The 20420-nt window shown below is 39.9% G+C and overlaps 1 protein-coding gene across 10 annotated transcripts in view; it reads right to left on the bottom strand.

The window, feature by feature from the left end:
* The window catches only part of LOC120860242 (nuclear factor 1 B-type), a 256907-nt gene that overhangs the window by 164007 nt on the left and 72480 nt on the right, over positions 1-20420 (bottom strand). The window lies entirely within an intron of this gene.

Below are 20420 nucleotides of genomic sequence, written 5' to 3'. Positions count from 1 at the left end.
GAATAAATATAAATTCTGTTCTCAAGAGGCCAGAGATTCTCCAGTACTGGATTCATCCTTATACTATATTCTTCCTCAAGTAAAGGGCACTTTATATGATGTATTTGAAAGCAATAAACTGAACTTGGGATGGAACAAAGTGATGGATTGTGTCTGGGGTTTTTGTGGTTTAATGGCTTTGGGTTTATGAGGAAATTTTGTTTTACGAAAACAACATGAAAAGGCTGTCATTGTTTATGATATTAAAGTCTAATGTAAAAAAAAAGTAACGTTTTCCAGCTTAATAAGCAGGCATTATGCTCAGAAGCAGATCTGGCTCTATCGAATTCTCAGACTTCAGTCCCAAAGTTTCTGTAATCCTCTATGAAAAGATCCAAAAAGTATTCAGAAACACAGAACAAAATATTTAAAGGTCCAAGACAATACATTTGTTTCTACTGAGTTTTTCTTTTACATTAGTTGTATGTAATATTTGGTCATTGTGATGAAATACATGCTATTTCCTTTTGAATAGAACTAATTTTAACAAAATTGATTAAAATATGACTTAGAACATTGACTGGGTAAATTTTTAACACTAGTTCATAAGATTCAATCATTCTAATCTTAAATTGGCTCTCATTGTTCAATAAACATTATCAAAATAATTAATTGAGACGGTATGGACTCCACATTTTAAAGAACCGGTTTTATTTTTCTAAAATCATTTAATGATGACAATTTGGCTTTGTAACAAGAGCTGAAAACATAATTCATTGAGAGATGAATCATCCCTCTACCAGTAAGCCAATAAGAAATATTTTAAGAACATTTTTCATCAAAATCTGTTCAGTAAAACCACCTTTTAAAAAAGCAATGAATATAAAATCTATGAGTCTCAAAGAACAGAAAACAAAAAAAGTTGATATAACTTTTGTTAATTGAAGTATATGTTTTAAAAATTATTCCAGATAATTGCTAATCACATTTTAAAAATAAACATTAGATTAAGACAGCCAAGCACACCTTAAAAATGAACATTCAGCTAATTATATGTTTGCCATGGATTAAAAATTAAAATGGACTGTTTGGTTAACATTTTAAATGGCTTTCTAACATCATAAACTCAAGGTGTGTGTGTGCATTCCTAAAGATGCCCCAAAAAACTACTACAATTTTCAAAGATTATTTATCCATTCAAAGCTTTCTGCCACTTACCATTAACTAATGAATTACCATTCCTTGGTAAAATTTTATTCCTAGACTGTGACATCCCTGTGGAAAGAGCCTATGCTCTTTATTCCTGCTGCTGCTGCTGCTGCTGCTGCTAAGTTACTTCAGTCGTGTCCGACTCTGTGCCAGCCCATAGACGGCAGCCCACCAGGCTCTCCCGTCCCTGGGATTCTCCAGGCAAGAACACTGGAGTGGGTTGCCATTTCCTTCTCCAATCCATGAAAGTGATAAGTGAAAGTGAAGTCGCTCAGTAGTGTCTGACTTTTAGCGAATCCATGGACTGCAGCCCACCAGGCTATTCCATCCATGGGATTTTCCAGGCAAGAGTACTGGAGTGGGGTGCCATTGCCTTTTCCGGCTTTTTATTCCTAGAGGTTATTATAAAACATAGAATATCACTAGGTACTCAGAAACTGTTTATTGAATGAATGAAAAATTGATAAATTTTTTAAATCAATGAACATTGTTCTGAAATGTCCCTCTTTATTCATTTATTTATTAAAGTCTTTATTGAATTTGTTACAGTATTGCTTCTACTTTCTGTTTTTGGGTTTTGGCCGTAGGATCTTAGCTTCCTGACTGGGGATTGAACCTGCACCCCCTGCAATGGAAGGCGAAATCTTAACCACTGGACCACCAGGGAAGTCCCTGAAGTGTCCCTCTTTAAACTTGAAGTGTATTATATCATGTATTTTGGGGGGGGGGGGAAGCAGAGATCCTTTGGATTTTCATGAATTGGATATTCTTCCCTGAACTTAAGTAACAGGAATAGTATCATGAGAACAGTATGATAATTTAACAATACACCATGACTTACTGGTGATCATTTCTTAGAAATAACTTTCCTCTAATGCTACATAATGGTTGATGGGAAGATCCACTGTGTGAGACATCTTAGATAAGCAGGCATTTGATAATAAGCCTCACAAAGTTGGTTTAATTTTTCAATACAAACTGTCAAGGCAGATATTATTATTACTAGCCCTATCTTAAAAATAAACCTTAAAGAGAGGCCTCAAGAGGTTAAGTAATTTGCCCAAGTTAATGCTGCTGTTGAACTGCAGAGAAGAGCCTCCTAGGTTTCCAAGCCTGTGTTCCATCCACTGAACTACAGGGTCTCTCAGCACTTAGGAATTATCCATATCTATGCATTTAATTTTACATAATTTATTTTCCCAAGTTTACTTTAATGCTGGGCTGGAGGAAGCACAAGCTGGAATCAAGATTGCCGGGAGAAATATCAATAACCTCAGATATGCAGATGACACCATCCTTATGGCAGAAAGTGAAGAGGAACTAAAAAGCCTCTTGATGAAAGTGAAAGAGGAGAGAGAAAAAGTTGGCTTAAAGCTCAACATTCAGAAAATGAAGATCATGGCATCTGGTCCCATCACTTCATGGCAAATAGATGGGGAAACAGTGGAAACAGTGTCAGACTTTATTTTGCGGGGCTCCAAAATCACTGCAGATGGTGACTGCAGCCATGAAATTAAAAGACGCTTACTCCTTGGAAGGAAAGTTATGACCAACCTAGAGAGCATATTCAAAAGCAGAGACACTACTTTGCCAACTAAGGTCCGTCTAGTCAAGGCTATGGTTTTTCCAGTGGTCATGTATGGATGTGAGAGTTGGACTGTGAAGAAGGCTGAGCGCCGAAAAATTGATGCTTTTGAACTGTGGTGTTGGAGAAGACTCTTGAGAGTCCCTTGGACTGCAAAGAGATCCAACCAGTCCATCCTAAAGGAGATCAGCCCTGGGATTTCTTTGGAAGGAATGATGCTGAAGCTGAAACTCCATTACTTTGGCCACCTCATGCGAAGAGTTGACTCATTGGAAAAGACTCTGATGCTGGGAGGGATTGGGGGCAGGAGGAGAAGGGGACGACCGAGGATGAGATGGCTGGATGGCATCACGGACTCGATGGACGTGAGTCTGAGTGAACTCCGGGAGATGGTGATGGACAGGGAGGCCTGGTGTGCTGCGATTCATGGGGTCACAAAGAGTCGGACACGACTGAGCGAGTGCACTGAACACTTTTTAAGGAAAAATTATATTCTAATTCATTCTGCATCACTCAAGTACTCTTCCTTTAATCAGGTTTCTTATCCAACTTTTCGTTTCTCTGTTTCTTTTAAAAATAGACACAGGAACGGTAGAAGCAACTGGGAATACACTGTGCTGAAGCTGACTTAGAAATAAGTGCACAGCAACAGACACACATACGTCGAAGACACCAGACTCTTGACATGACCCTCGTTTTTACTAATAGGAATTCCCATGTCTTAACCAAATGATCTACTTGAGCCCATGTACGAAAGCCTACTTATTCTCACTACCCACTCAAATTTAGTAGTCAAAATAGCAAACACTTCATTGTTTAATATTTTTGAGATATGTCAATTACATACAAATTCAAACTGCTTGTAAACTGGGGTCATGCTTAGTTTTGGAAATATTCCAGTGAAAAAGATTCCTTTCTGGACAGGCTTTACCATTATAGAAGAAAGGACCTCACAGTTTCCCTCTCTCAGTCCATATGGGGTTTCCCTTTTGACCGTGTTTCAATTTTATTAGAGTTCATCACTAATGTGGTTTCTCTTCCACTTGAACCCCAACTCAAACCAGTTTAATGTCATGTTCCTAGTGATTCAATATGAAACAGGGGCATATCAAAAGATCTTCTATTTGTGGGATCTTAGAAATTATTTTTTCCTTTCACTTTCTAAAAATCTTTTTAGGTGATAACTTTTATTACTATCTTTATTAGGTATACTGTATACTCAGTTGCTCAGTCATATCTGACTCTTTGTGACCCCATGGACTATAGCCCTCCAGGCTCCTTTGTCCATGGGATTTCCCAGGCAAGAATACTGGAGTGGGTTGCCATTTCCTCCTCCAGGGGATTTTCCTAACCCAGGGATTGAACCCGTGCCTCGGCGCAGCAAATTCTGGACCACTGAGCCACCTGGCAAGCCCATTAGGTATACTGATGCTGCTATTGCTACTGCTGCTAAGTCGCTTCAGTCGTGTCCTACTCTGTGCGACTCCATAGACAGCAGCCCACCAGGCTTGGCCGTCCCTGGGATTCTCCAGGCAAGAACACTGGAGTGGGTTGCCATTTCCTTCTCCAATGCATGAAAGTGAAAAGTGAAAGTGAAGTCGCTCAGTCGTGTCTGACTTGTAGGGACCTCATGGACCGCAGCCTACCAGCACATGGGATTTTCCAGGCAAGAGTACTGGAGTGGGGTGCCATTGCCTTACAAAAAGGCTTTAGGGAGATTTGTGGGGGAAAAAAAAAAACAGGAAAAGACAGAATCACTTAAACTCAATTAGAAAAGAAGCATCCTAAGTATTACAAGGAAACAGAACAGATGAGATTTAATTTCATATAATTTCTGCAGACACATGTAGATAATCCCCAACTTACTAAGGAACAGAGCTCCAAAAGCTCATAGGTGAGTCAGTGGTCTGGAACTCACACTGAAATCTCCTATCAAAACAGTATCATACAAAGTAACCAGGTTTCCATACCAGTCTATAAAGCCCAATTCAACCCTGAATGCACTTCAACTGTGATACCAATAAGAAATCTGAGTCGAGAGAAGCTGGCCTGAAGACTCATGCCAAAATGGAGAACATGTTTTTATACAATAAAGTCATTCATTCATAAGACATTAATTGAGAACCAAGAAGCTACAGAGTGTCAGTTTTACATGTTCTAATTCTAGAATTAAAGAAACTTACTTTTCAGATATAAACTGGAGATAAAATAATCCCTTAAAAGAAATAACATATGGAAAGTCCTGGCACATAAAAGATTAACTAATTTTAGGCCTTCCTTTGTTTCCCAAGGGACAAAATAGAAAAGGGAGGACTTAGCTTTCTCTCTTTAAATTTCTGAAAAAAACCCAAGTTTAACTTCTAAACCTTCTTCTCTTTCTGTGGGCACTCCCATCACCCAGACACCCATCCTCCCAGGTCCCATGCCCCATGCCCTTTGACTTCCCACTGTGCCAAACATTAAAAGTATCACCTCTCAACCCAACCTCATGCCCATTCCTGCAGCCAGTAACGTCCACCAGGTACTAAAAGAAGAGCAAATGATATCAATTAAAGCAACTGCTTCCAGTAATTGACATTTATTTTTTAAGAAAAAGTCTATCAATCCCAATAAATTTCTAATTAGTGTAATGTTTCAAAGAGTAGAAGAATGATGTAAAAGAATTCAGAAAGATGTCTGGGAACAGAGAGATAAAGGAATAAAGCCATTCCTTTATTCCTTCACTGTGAGGAAATGAAATGAAGAATCATAGAGTTCTATGGAAGTGCAGCCTAAAGTGGGCCCAAATGGACTGGAACGTCCAAGAAGACTTCTTTGTGGAAAGCTTCTCCTAGGATATAAGCCCAATCAGAGTAGGAATGTCATCTGTTCAAATTAACCCTGAATCTCAAGGACCTAGAATAACTTCTGGCACATCATTGGCCCTGCATTGCAGAAAATGTGTAAAAATGAAAGGACATTGGCTTAAATATAGACCTGAAGAATGAGTCGAAATTAGCTGGGAGACATGGAGTTAGCAGAAGTGGTGGCCTTGGGTAGAAAGGGGCAGAGGTCTTTGGCCAACTTAGAAAGGAGATTACCAAAATGATGAGTCAGAAGCTCTAGGGAAAAAAGTGAGAAATGAATTTGGAGAGGTGGGCAAAGGCCAGATATGTCTGAGCCTTTCAGGATGTTTAAGAATTTGACCTGTCTCATCCCAAAGCCCCAACTTGGACTGAACATTCCACAATCAGAACAGCTCTGGCAGGGGGCAGGGGGCAGGGGGCCGGGGGCAGGGGAGACTCTGGGGTGGGAGGCATGGAGGAGGAGCGGCAGCAGCCTCTGTCTGTTAGGAAGATGAGTCCCTGGAGTGTACCTTCAGAGCTCCCATATCTGCATCAGGACTCACCACAGATGAATAAACACACCAGGGATACTTGAGTCCTTTGCCTGAGGTGCTTTCATGAAGGAAAATCATACTTGGAGTCATTGTTTAGAAGTTCAGACAGTTAGCTAAGCATGCTGGGATCATTCACTGAAAGAAGGACATGAAAAATGAAAACATTTTGCTCCTGAATCTGTGTGTGTGTGAGAGAGAGAGAGACAGAGAGAGAAAGAGGGAGAGAGAGGACATTCTGTCAGGGGACTGACTCTAAAAGAATGGAGGATTACACACTTCACTGTTCAAGGGTGACAGAGAGAGAACGAGGCTGGCACCAAGCAGGAAGCCCAATCCTGTCTGAATAAAACACTGCACGTTTATGCAATCCCTGGTACCCGATCTTTTATCACAGAGTATTTTGACTGCAAAGACAGAGAAGTGCTAAGTAAAAATTATTTACTCTGGGTCTATTATGAAAAGAAAAGATTAACTCTCTAACACTTCGTTCATTTTGAAGGTGTATTTTCTACCTTCCCAGTATGATTTATATTAATGAGAGGTTTAAAACAGGTTTTAACTTAAGAATGATTGCTGATGGTGAAGTGAGTAATTATACACCTTCTGACAGGACACGTGAATGGCTCATACAAGGGAACTGCATAACATGCCAGGCTAATCCTCCCTGCATAAAAAGGGAGAATGCTTTGCAAGCTGGCCGATTTTAAGCTCCAGTTAACAAAAACCCTTTTTGTTGGAGCCTAAAACAAGAATGGGTTAACAAAAGCAAGGAGGGAAAAAAATCTTATTTTTTTCTCTTCTTCACAAAATATAGTATTACAGGACTTAAAGGTTTTGAAAGGCCACGATGCGGCTGGAAGACTCGAGAAAGGGGCAAGGTCTGGGCCAGCAACAACAAACTGAAAAGATCCCAAGGAAAATCAGAACCTCTTATCAGTAGGGAACGTTATAATGGGATTCCAGTTGACGGCTGTTTTGTTTTTTTTTTTTTTTTTAACGAGTTAAAGGTGTAGAGACCAGGAAGGTGCCAATGCTCCTTGCCTAGGTAGAGACGAAACCTAGGGTTCACGGATGTGAAAAAAGAAAAACCGTAAGCCATGGTGGGCGAGTCAACAGTGTGTGTGCCGTTTCTGCATGGCTGCGTTTTCTCATACAAGAGCCACTTCTGGACAATAACAAGACCCCGGAAAGCATCTGCTTAGGGATTACGACCCGGCTACGCTGAGAAATGTTCTGTTAACATAGAGCGACCGTGGGCTTAACTCTGTGCGTGCCTGGCCTGCCCACTGACAGACACACAATACACCCAGTGGTCCTAGATGCTTTCTGAAGACGACACTCAGCTGTGGGCACCACTCACCTGCTCTAGGGAAGGAAAGGAAGAAATGAAAGCTGCCACATTTATTCCACATGATGAGCATTGAGAAACGGAAGACCAAGGTTGGCAGGTGCCAAGAAGGAAGCCAGGAGAAGCAGATCATGTCTTGGAGGATGAGGGAGCAAGCCTCAGTATTGAATTATTTCCTAAGATGGACATCACCTCAGAAAATCTCTAATTAGAAATTTAAGGAACAGAATCCTTATATTCGTCTTCTATGTCTCTTAAATGATTCAGAGAATCCTAAATTTTGACAAGTTTCTAACATGATTTGAACTATTTGTCTTACTTTAGATATTAACATGGATTCACTGGCCTGCATGGTGAATTCTGCCCCTGCAGTGGGCTATGATCACAGAAGTCAGGAACGCCCTCACCTACTTGCAGGGTCCCCTGATGCGGTGCCCAGGACGGCCAGGTCTCATAGAGCAAATCAACACACCCAGCGGGACAGGCCAAGAGGGCAGGCCTGCCTCTGGCTCCTTCCTTCTGCTGACACACATTGCATTTGCTCTTGACAGGATGGAGCAGAAAGTCTTCACTTTTTAAGAAGGCCAAGGCAAAGAACAGGAAGCTGAAGCTGTGGCATTTCCTAAACTAACTGTATTACTACTGCTCTTCAAAAGATCCTTTACAGACATGTACTTAAGCCCTAAAGATAATAAATTATGCTGCAACTGTGATATCCACACAAATGTAGTTTTAAAATACTCTCTTTCCAACTGAAAATAATAGGTAAACCTTTTCTGTTCCTTCATGGATATCTGGAAGCTGGAATTTCTAGGTGTGGAAAAATTTCTTTGAAAGTGATCCCAAAAATTTTCATGAAAAATATCTAACAATTTATCATAAAGAGGGTTGTAAAGTTTGAGGCTCAGCATTTGGTTCTTTTGCAGTTATTCTTTAATATCTGTTTGCAAAACTACATAGATTGCAAAATAAGCCTATATTCAAGGCAGAATAAATTAACTAGTACTGTAAACTTAAATATCTGTTTCATTCAAGTCTATCAATTTTGATCTGAAATCAAACCGGAGGACACTTTTGTCATCATTAGCACTCTTCCCAAATATGCAAAAGGAAAACTGTTCTGAATTTTATATATCATCTAACATATATAAAGCATCTATCAATTATAATTACCAAAACAAGAATCAAAGGCAATGCTTTATTATTCTATTACTTGTCAAGGAAAGATACCTCGAGAAGTTCTGTGACTCCTGGAAACATAAGTTTGGAGCCTAGAGACCTCTGTCTCACTGAACTATCAAACGTAGGAGAAATTATCCCACAGAAAATGTCAGAGGATTACTCCCTAGATAGGATGGCAAAGAGACTCAAGTTCTTAGCATCAAACACATTACAAAATGCCCAAGCAAGGAAAGTCCTACGAACAAGAACCCAATATACTTACACTTATCCTGGTGTAACAGGATAAGAAGGAATAAGATGAGGAGAAGAGGCGTGCAGGGATTTTATTAATCTAATTTCTAATTTTTATTTCTTTATTCACACATATATTTAAACTTTTAATTATTTTAAATTTTATTCAAATAAATTTAAACAAAATTTGAAACTGGCTGATGCATGCATGAGTTTGTAGAAATATTTATCTATTTTTATATGTCTTAAATATTTCAAAATACATTTTTAAGAAACTGAACCAAGGGAATTAGGAAAAGAATAATGAGGTGAAATCACCAGATCTAAGAATTATAGGGGAAAAAATAGCTTCAAGGACATACACTTGGTCTTTTTGAACATACCAAAACAACCTAATCTTTTCAAATTTAAATCCTTTACTATAATCAGGGTTCAAATGCGGTAGTCTTACTACACAGGCCTTCACAACTGATAGGTACTTAATAAAGATATGTCTGTTGATGATAATGATAATTTTACTCAAGCAGGACATTACAGACAATGTCAGATAATTGAAAACCAATATAAAGAATAAACACTATGCCAGAAAAAAATTTCTCAGGCAGTTTAAGAAACTCCAATGGAAACTTAGAAAGAAGACTGTCAGACTGATTCATTTGTGGGATTCCTAAAACCACCTTTATTAACCATTTCCAATCCTGAGCTCTCTGAGGCTTCACACATGCTGTTCCATCTTCCTGGAACACGACCACCTCCCTTCCCCTGGTTAACTTCATTCTGGCTTCCTTCACAGATCTGGTACATGAGTCTGTCTCATTTTTGTCCCCATAAGATTCTATGTTCAGTTCAGTTCAGTTCAGTTCAGTCGCTCAGTCGTGTCCGACTCTTTGCGACCCCATGAATCGCAGCACGCCAGGCCTCCCTGTCCATCACCAACTCCCGGAGTTCACTCAAACTCATGTCCATCGAGTCTGTGATGCCATCCAGCCATCTCATCCTCGGTCGTCCCTTTCTCCTCCTGCCCCCAATCCCTTCCAGCATCAGAGCCTTTTCCAAGGAGTCAACTCTTCACATGAGGTGGCCAAAGTACTGGAGTTTCAGCTTTAGCATCATTCCTTCCAAAGAAATCCCAGGGCTGATCTCCTTCAGAATGGACTAGTTGGATCTCCTTGCAGTCCAGGGGACTCTCAAGAGTCTTCTCCAACACCACAGTTCAAAGGCATCAATTCTTCAGCACTCAGCCTTCTTCATAGTCCAACTCTCACATCCATACATGACCACAGGAAAAACCACAGCATTGACTAGACGGACCTCAGTCGGCAAAGTAATGTCTCTGCTTTTGAATATGCTATCTAGGTTGGTCATAACTTTTCTTCCAAGGGGTAAGCGTCTTTTAATTTCATGGCTTCAGTCACCATCTGCAAATCCATCTGATTTGGGAGCCCAAAAAAATAAAGTCTGACACTGTTTCCACTGTTTCCCCATCTATACCCATGAAGTGATGGGACCGGATGCCATGATCTTCATTTTCTGAATGTTGAGCTTTAAGCCAACTTTGTCACTCTCCTCTTTCACTTTCATCAAGAGGCTTTTTAGCTCCTCTTTACTTTCTGCCATAAGGGTGGTGTCATCTGCATATCTGAGGTTATTGATATTTCTCCCGGCAATCTTGATTCCAGCTTGTGTTTCTTCCAGTCCAGCGTTTCTCATGATGTACTCTGCATATAAGTTAAATAAGCAGGGTGACAATATACAGCCTTGACGTACTCCTTTTCCTATTTGGAACCAGTCTGTTGTTCCATGACCACTTCTAACTGTTGCTTCCTGACCTGCATACAGATTTCTCAAGAGGCAGGTTAGGTGGTCTGGTATTCCCATCTCTTGAAGAATTTTCCACAGTTTATTGTGATCCACACAGTCAAAAGCTTTGGCATAGTCAATAAAGCAGAAATAAATGTTTCTCTGGAACTCTCTTGCTTTTTCGATGATCCAGCGGATGTTGGCAATTTGATCTCTGGTTCCTCTGCCTTTTCTAAAACCAGCTTGAACATCAGGGAGTTCACAGTTCACGTATTGCTGAAGCCTGGCTTGAAGAATTTTGAGCATTACTTTACTAGCATGTAAGATGAGTGCAATTGTGCGGTAGTTTGAGCATTCTTTGGCATTGCCTGCCTTTGGGATTGGAATGAAAACTGACCTTTTCCAGTCCTGTGGTCACTGCTGAGTTTTCACAATATCATAACTTCTCCCATATTTCCATCAAACTTGGTTGGCTATCTCCCTATCCACACCTTACAGTTACTTTGATTTTGTTGTTCAGTTGCTCAGTCATGTCCGGCTCTTTGCAACCCCACGGACTGCAGCACACCAGGCTTCCCTGTCCATCACCATCTCCCAGAGCTTGCTCAAATTCATAACCACTGAGCCAGGAAAACCATCCAACCATCTCATCCTCTGTTGTCCCCTTCTCCTCCTGCCTTCAATCTTTCCCAGCATCAGGGTCTTTTCTAATGAATCGGCTCTTCACATCAAGTGGCCAAAATATTGGAGTTTCAGCTTCAGCATCAGTCCTTCCAATGAATATTCAGGGTTGATTTCCTTTAGGATTGACTGGTTTGATTGCCTTGCAGTCCAAGGGACAGTTACTTGAGGTTTATTAATTCCCATAAAGTCAAGAACAGAATCCGTTCTTCTGACCTTTGCATTCCCACTATCCATACATCTACTGTGTCAGTCACTCAGTCATGTCTGACTCTTTGCCACCCCACAGACTATAGCCCCACCAGCGCCTCTGTCCAGGAAATTCTCCTGGCACGAATACTGGAGTCGATTGCTATTCCGTTCTCAAGGGGATCTTCCCAACCCAGGGACTGAATCCAGATCTCCTGCATTCTAGACAGATTCTTTACTGTGTGAACCACCAGGGAAGCCCATACTTCTACTGAGTGATTGGCTAAATGAACACTATGACTATTCTAAAATCTTTCCACTTTCTTCCTCAATTTAAAACATACACAGAATATTCCCACATATATCCATTCTCTTACATCCAGGAAGATATAGGTATATAAATCTATGTACATATCAAATATATGCGGTTGTCAGATGAAAAAGTGACACAGAACAAATAACTTGCTTATACAGCTTGACAATGTATGTGTTGAATGTTGAAAGCAGCTGTTGACACCAGATTTTTAGGAAATAATCACTAACTTTCTACATTTTATTTCTTTGAATTCAAGCTCAGGAAACTTAAAGAAAAAGATCTGGGTGGCAGCCTGTTGGAGTAGAATGAGTTCTGTATAAATCCTAAAGGAACTCTGTTCTTCGAGACTGCTTCCTCCCTAGCCTAGGTGAGACATTTAGCTGTAAAGGCCTCAGGTTCTTTATCTATAAATGATTAGATTAGATAACAAGGACAACAACCAATATTTATAGAGCTTTCAGTTGACGACTTTGACATAGGCTTCTTATCCTAAAAGACCCCTTTGGGTTTTCATGTGCTGTTAGTTTTACTCAAAATTTTTATTTGGTTACATACCATTTACCTAAGTAAATCCAAGAAGTAAATTTGTACAGATAATTAATTTCTTATTAAAAAAAGAAAGCACTGTTGTCCTGCAGTATCTAGAATGACTAGAAATGTAATCCTGAATAACAATTAGCTGCTAAATTGCCTTCAAAGAACCCACTACCTTTTGTTCTGCTGTTCCCAGAAACAACACTGGGACCTGCCTATTAGTAAAGATCAGGGGCTGGCTTTACTTGTCCAGAGAGAAAAAAAAAACAACAACAGTCACTTCTGCCAGAAAAGACCCATCAGAAAGAATGCCTCTTCCCACTAGATCACACCATTTCTCCCCAAGGCTTGAACTCATAAGATTTTTTATGTGCTTCCTACTGAAGTTCAGTTCAGTTGCTCGGTCATGTCCAATTCTTTGCGACCCCATGGACTGTAGCACACCAGGCTTCCCTGTCCATCACCAACTCCCAGAGTTTACTCAAACTCATGTCCATCGAGTCAGTGATGCCATCCAACCATCTCATCCTCTGTCGTCCCCTTCTCCTCCTGCCTTCAATCTTTCCCAGCATTAGGGTCTTCTTCCAGAGAAGGCAATGGCACCCCACTCCAGTACTCTTGCCTGGAAACTCCCATGGACAGAGGAGCCTGGTAGGCTACAGTCCATGGGGTCGCTGAGAGTTGGACACGACTGAGTGACTTCACTTTCACTTTTCAAGTTCATGCATTGGAGAAGGAAATGGCAACCCACTCCAGTGTTCTTGCCTGGAGAATCCCAGGGATGGCGGAGCCTGATGGGCTACCGTCTATGGGGTCGCACAGACTGAAGTGACTTAGCAGCAGCAGCAGGGTCTTTTCCAGTGAGTCAGTTCTTCACATCAGGTGGCCAAAGTCCTGAAGTTTCAGCTTCAGCATCAGTCCTTCCAATGAATATTCGGGACTGATCTTCTTTAGGATGGACTGGTTGGATCTCCTTGCAGTCCAAGGGACTCTCAAGAGTCTTCTCCACCACCACAATTTAAAAAGCATTAATTCTTCAGCACTCAGCTTTCTTTATAGTCCAACTCTCACATCCATACATGACTACTGGAAAAACTGAAAGCTCAATGCACTTATTCAAACTCACATTTAAGAGCAAATGACTAATATTATATGATTTCCTGAAAGCAGGTTTTGATAGAAAATAGGAGTCAGCTCCAGGGGTATCTGGGCTCTAGTATGAAGAGTACACTGGGTACTTTCAAATGCAAATTTAAACCATAAAAATAATACCACAGTAATCAGTCTATCTCCATCTAACATTTCTATAGCAAAGCTTCCTCACAAAGATACACATATACAGTATAGATAATGACTGAATATGGGACTGCTCACTAACAGCTAAAGTAAACTGATATACTTACGAACATAAGGTTCTCCGTACTGTTGATTATAAGCTACTGCTTTTGAATTTATTTTCCAAAGTTGAATGACCACAAAATAAAAGCATCTCTTTACAACTTCTCTTTCTCCTTATGTTTGCCATCTCCCAAAGAAGACTCTTTAATTTCATCTTGAGAACTTCTTGTCAGTAATTGTCAGTGATGGAGATAGAAATTAAAATTATTTGAATTCTACAAGCTGCTTATGCTCGTAACTGTCATAAAACAATGTTATACCCCAAATGCTCTAGTCCTCTGGGAATGTGGGTGAGGGGTTCACATGAAATAATCCATTTACGTCTCTCCAGGTTTAGGCCAACGCATGGAGAGTTGTATGGGAATTGAGAAACATATCCTTTCATGCTGGACTAACCAAGGCAGGAAGTCACTATCCTCTCTTAGTAGACCAAACAATTCTCACTTCATTGCTAGAATTAAATTCCAGAGAATTTTTTGGATTCTATTTAATGAATGGGGATATATTTTTCATGTGGTGTCATTGTTTTACTGCTTCCCATGTTTATTTGGACAGATTCATAGCACTGGGTAGGAAATATATTGGTTGGCAACTTCAGTTTTGGAAGAGAAAGTAAACACATGCTGATTAGCAAACAGTAAACTCTACTGTGTTTAATTTTGGCTTCTCTTTAAAACACACACACACACACACACACAAAACCACTATTTGGTGTTGTGTTCCAAGTAGGAGCATTTGTCCCTAAGTTCCTTCCTAACCCCTTACTGGAGGGCTTCCAGAATTACTCTCATTTTTTTTTTCCCTTCTCCCCCAACACCAGTGGCAAACGCCAACATTATTTAAGAAAATACTTGTGCATATGGTATCCTCCTAGCACAGATTTGCCATCCAGTTGAACAGTAGGGCCACTAACCCACACAAACTAAACTGCAAAATTCTGAACTGCATAAACATAAACAATTGTTTTCAGCTCTGATACATTCAAGGTAAAAATCACACTTCAGAAAATCCCAAAAAGGTTACTGACTGAAAACTATCATGTCTGAGAACGGAAGGTGGTAAATATGACAACAAGCTAGAATTTCAAATGCTCTCTTTAGAGCCAACTTCTTTCATCATCCTCATTCGCTTGCTCTACTATGGCCCCCAAATTATCTTTCAATTTTAAGTTTATACTTAAGCTTATCCTTAGCTTTCTCCTCATCCATCCTTAGAGGCTTATCACAAGCATTATCACCAAAAAAGTGTCCAGGAACAGCACATACATACACAGAAAATCCTGAGCATCTTAGATATACTCCTTCCCATCTGGCACAGACCCTTTCATTATTTCAGCGCTCCATTTCATAAAGACTCTGTTTGAGCTTTCATTCTTCATGACTAGAGCTCACTTGCCATTATTCAACTTCCCATGAAGCTTTGTGAGGTGCACAAAATGTAGTCCCTGCTCATCAAATGGGAAAGCCAAGGCATCCAGAAGTACAGAACTTGCCAAATGGCCCAATAGCAGAGGTGAGCACCATCTCTGGCAGGTCTGCATTGCCTATTCCACAGACGTCATTATGAATCTGCCAGGTTCTGTACTGTGGTAGGTACTATACCTATGATCTAGTATGTTGCAGGCCCAGGCAGAAAGCTGCTAAATGATCAATGTTCCAACCCACAAGAGGTTCACAGTCTACTGGAGGTGAGAAGCAGTACACCAGGAAACAAGTGAATATAAAATATGTCAGGGAGCCAAATGGGAAACAGTCGAACGGAGTAAGGGCAAAGGGGCTTGCGGCGGGGTAGAAGTGGGTAGAGTAGTGGGAGGCGGCCTTTCTGAGCCCACCTCTGGATGATAATGGCAACCCACTCCAGTATTCTTGCCTGGAGATTTCCATGGACAGAGGAGCCTGGTGGGCTACAGTCCATGGGGTCACCAAGAGTCAGACACAACTGAGTGACTAACTTTAACTGTCTGGATGACAGGAAGAGACAAGTCCTGCAAGGACCTGGGAAGAAAGGCTTCTCAGCAGCAAGAACAGCAAGAGCAAAGTACCTGAGGCTCAGCTATGCTGGAGGAGTGGTGAGATGGCCAGCGCTGCGGGGTGCTAACAGAGCAGGTGGAGTGTGACCTGGACAGGAGAGGGAGGCAGGGGCCAGGGTTTATAGCCCTCGGGAGTCACCATGAGATGGGGAGACTGCAAACACAAGTGAGACCAAGCTAGAGAGAGGGAAACCAGCGTGTGCTTGATGCACAAGCTTACAATGAAAAAGCCCTGCATGAAAAGGAAGGGGTGCCATTGGGGAGAGGCTACACGGGCACAAACATACAGAAGGACCCCGCTCTGAATTTTCTACACACTAGGAAAACGTTTTTACACTGCCTGATCCTATCAAATATAAAGTGGCTCAATAGCATCCAGTACCTAAGAGAGACCAAAAGCATTTCCTTCTGTAAAGCTCTGCAGCTGAGGGCTTACATCCGCCTGGTCCAATCAGTTCATTTCCAAACAAAGGTAGGAAATGGCTGCATCCTAGGATTTCATTGTGGGCTCATGAGTCAGTGCTTTGGAACTTGGTATCTTTGGAAGTGAGTGTCTATTCTTCACGTCTCTTGCCACAGGGGGAAAATGATACAGATAAACAGTAATACAACTTCACCCTACTGAGATACGAATCTGTGGGCTTTTCCACCCCTTCTCAAAAATAAATGAATGAATGACCGAAATTCAGGTCCCACTCATTTTCTTTTCTTTCCCTCTCTCTTTTGTTTCCTAATTCCCAGTCTCCCATATGTTTCCTAAACAACATAAAGTCAACTGATGGTGAAAGTAGGCTACAAGATACCTATTCAAAGGCTGTTATCTTATACTATGTAGTTTATAAGAAATTTGTATTCTATAAAAGTGCCCAATAATGTATCCCATAACATAGAGATCTAAGAAAATTAAGAAATTTGTTGTAAAGAACAAAATGATTTCCCATAAGGTAACTCAAAAGATGTGTGGAATTTTATTTTCAAAATGTTCGAACAGTAATTTAACTTTGAAAACTATTTTTATAAAATAGTCACAAAGACAATAATATACAAATTGCAATTATATTTTTGTAAGGTGTTCCCATCAGTTCTGCATGCACAGAGTACAGTGAGCAAGAGAGAACGGAGCATGTATGTGTGTACAGATGTGTATATGTATATATAATCATACCACACGTATACTTAAATATATACACACATATACTCAGTATACATGTTTTCTGCTTTATTTTACTAACTCTATCATGTACCTGTGTGTTTGAGCAACTGAAAGCCTATGGGCGAAGCGTGTGTATGGAACTTTGCTTTCTCGGTCAGCTTTTCCTGGTCTCTGACCATTCTGTAACTGCCTGGCACTTAAAACTACTATTATTAAATTACTATTAAGTTTGAACTACTAATTATTACTGTTAAATTAGAACTACTAACCTAATCTGTCGGATTAAACTTTTGAGGAACTTGTGATCCATGCCTTTAATGTGTACTTTTATTTAGACCTCCCCAAGCTTGGGCTTCCCTGGTGGCTCAGAGGGTAAAGAAACTGCCTGCAATGCCAGAGACTTGAATTCAATTCCTGGGTCAGGAAGATCCCCTGGAGGAGGAAATGGCAACCCACTCCAGTATTCTTGCCTGGAGAATCCCATGGACAGAGAAACCTGGTGGGCTACAGTCCGTGCGGTCACAAAGCCTGGCGGGGTACAGAAAATGGGGTCAAAAAGAGTTAGACGTGACTGAACAACTAACTAACTACATATATATATATATTCTAGGAATATTATCCTAAATAAAAAAAGCTTCAGAGATATACTTAACCTACAGGATTTTTTCTTCAGGAAAAAGTATAGTAACACCTGGACTGACACAGCACTCTCATTTCCAATGAAAGTTATAGAAGAAATTATGGATTATATCTGAACTAATATTAGAATCTTATTATTATCATATTATTATCTATGATGGAAAAGGGAAAAAAAAATAAGGTAGACAGGTTTAAATGAGAATGAGAAAGGGGTACCTGGCATAACATAAATATACATAAATATATCAACCAAACATCAACCAAATTAATTGATAACAATATTCTTTGTGAGCAATGTGGCATAACCACAAGAAACTTACATGGTTATAGTGAGAAACTTCAGAAGCAGGGTATTTTCATTTAAGCAAAGTAAAAATTATTTTCAGAATACTGGAGAAATCTGGTGTTTTTTACCCAGGCAGAATGGATTATGAAAACAGTAAAAAGAATCTCCAGAGAAACAGAGTGAGTTTATGTGCTAAGGAGAATATTATACTTCATTTTTCCAATGTAGAAATAAACTGAGAAAAAACTGAAGGGCAAAGCAAGAATGGAGAAAAATAAAATCACCCCAAAATGATATAAAATATAATAATAAAACAAGGCTATAGTTATAGCTTATATTAGTTTTTGTCCTTCCATTAAAAATACCTTAAAGTGCATTCCTCTTGGCTATATTATCAATTTCTCAAATAATAGACTGGTAAATTTCCAAAATCTCATTAGGCATATAAATTACATGTATAAAGGTTCTTGTATAGCCTGTGGAAACACTTTAAACTTCTTCTGTAATATTATTTTCTTCAGCAAAACTGGGCCTAAACTTTGGAAAAATTCCTAGAGAGTGAAACATCCCCTTCTTCCTTCTTTCTTTCTCCCTCCCTCCCTCCCTTCCTCCCTCCCTCTCTCACTCTCCCCACCCCTACCTCTCTCTCTGGATAGTATTACCCTACTACATACCCAGCCATATATCTTTACACTCCAATTTCCTACCTATTCCCCTATCCGTACATGTATAATGCTTCCATTTTGAAGCATATGGCTGGGGAGCCAAAAGAATTTAAATTGCCTTCAAAATGTGCATCGCATTATAAATGGTGTGAAAAAAGATCTCACTATTCAGCTCTCAACTTGGAGCAGAAAGCAAAGAGGAAGCAACACAAGACTGCTTCAAACTTTATCCAAAAAACTCAACAGCTTCACTTGTTTATAGAGGTACAAAAAGTATGCGACACAGTTTATAAAACAAGAACGGCGTACTGTATGCAAAAGTAAAGTTAAAAGCAAAGTATAGTAACAGCCCTATCTCGTTACAAACACTTGGCAGAGTGTCTAAAGTACCATGGTCAAAAACACGATACTGTCTGAGCTGAACTTCTGCCAGAAAGCACTCCCTAAGTCCAAGTCTCTTTAGCCATCATCACCACCTCATTTGGCAATCTCTCCCACGCCTCAGTTCATCTCCTCAAAATGACTCCACAGAAACACGGAAAGCAGACAATCTCCCTAGCTATACAGGCTGCAAGTATCACAAAGTGGTAGCCCTGGCAAGCCAGGGTGTAAGAAGCAGTTCTAAGGTTAGAAAACCAGGACCAACTGCACGTCCTTAAAGCTAATTTGCATATCAAGTTGGGCAGGGCTGTCTTCATTTTTGTAATCCAGGCCTTCTTCCCTACTCTCACAGTAATTCCAAAGGGTCTTTCTGAATCAGCGGCAGCTGAGAAAGAAGGCACCTGGTAACAATACAGTCAGGCACCAAACATAATACATTTTAGGCAAATAAGGGGCAAATGTATTCAGAAATAACCTGCCATTTAACCGCTCTAGGCAGAGCCTTTGAATAATTCCAGATCATCAAAAGACGGCACCCCTAGCTAGATATGCATGGCATGCTAGGCAATACCAAGGCTAGAGAAACATCGAGACTTAGGTAGTGAGCAGACAGATCAACAGAATATGTCAATGTGGACATCTATATCTACATTTGGCACTTACAAAGAAAAAACTGGCAATGTGTAAGACGAAAGTACAAACATAGCCATGGAAATATAAGTGATGGGAGAGAAAGAGCTGCATGAATTATTAATATTCTTTGGGCACGGAAGAACTGGCTTCCAAATTTTTCTTTAATTCACTTTTCTCTTAGCATATTACCTAATTCAAAAACACAGATATTCTGATCTTAAGTTTACAGCTTGCCATATTTTCTAGAAAATAAACAATAATTAACAAATCTCATAGTTGTCCACCCCCCCACACTTCTCTTCAAGAAACTTTATACTTTGATATGTAGATACATAACCTACTTTTGGATCAGGGCCCACAAACATATGTTTCCAAAGGAATAATATGTACAGGTTAATCTGGTGTGTACCAGATGTAAGAAAAAGCAAATTCAAAACCAGAAATATCAGTATGCAACAGAAAAATAAATTTCTAATTAAATCTTATTCTTCCCCTCCTTATAGGTATAGGATCTAGGAAAACTAATCACAGGTTTAACTTTCATCTGAAAAAGAAAAATTCAATTTGACCATGAATCTCAGTTTCTTATATACATACGGTTGCAAAAATAAGATGATCATTTATAAATGGGGTTTTCTGAGTGGACTTCCTACCATATGCTGATATTAACAAAAAGCATTTGAATGAAATAAGACCAGAAAACTGCAAACACAGAGCTTACAAAGTAAACTAGGCAGAAAAAAGGCTGCAAAGCCCAGGCCTCCATCAGACCTTTAACATATTAAGCTTCAATTACAAAAACT

The sequence above is a fragment of the Oryx dammah genome, unplaced genomic scaffold (genome assembly GCF_014754425.2).
Source record: "Oryx dammah isolate SB20612 unplaced genomic scaffold, SCBI_Odam_1.1 HiC_scaffold_11050, whole genome shotgun sequence".
NCBI classification, from domain to species: domain Eukaryota; kingdom Metazoa; phylum Chordata; class Mammalia; order Artiodactyla; family Bovidae; genus Oryx; species Oryx dammah.
The sequence above is the reverse complement of the archived record's forward strand: the minus strand, read 5'-3'. Positions and strand labels throughout refer to the sequence as shown.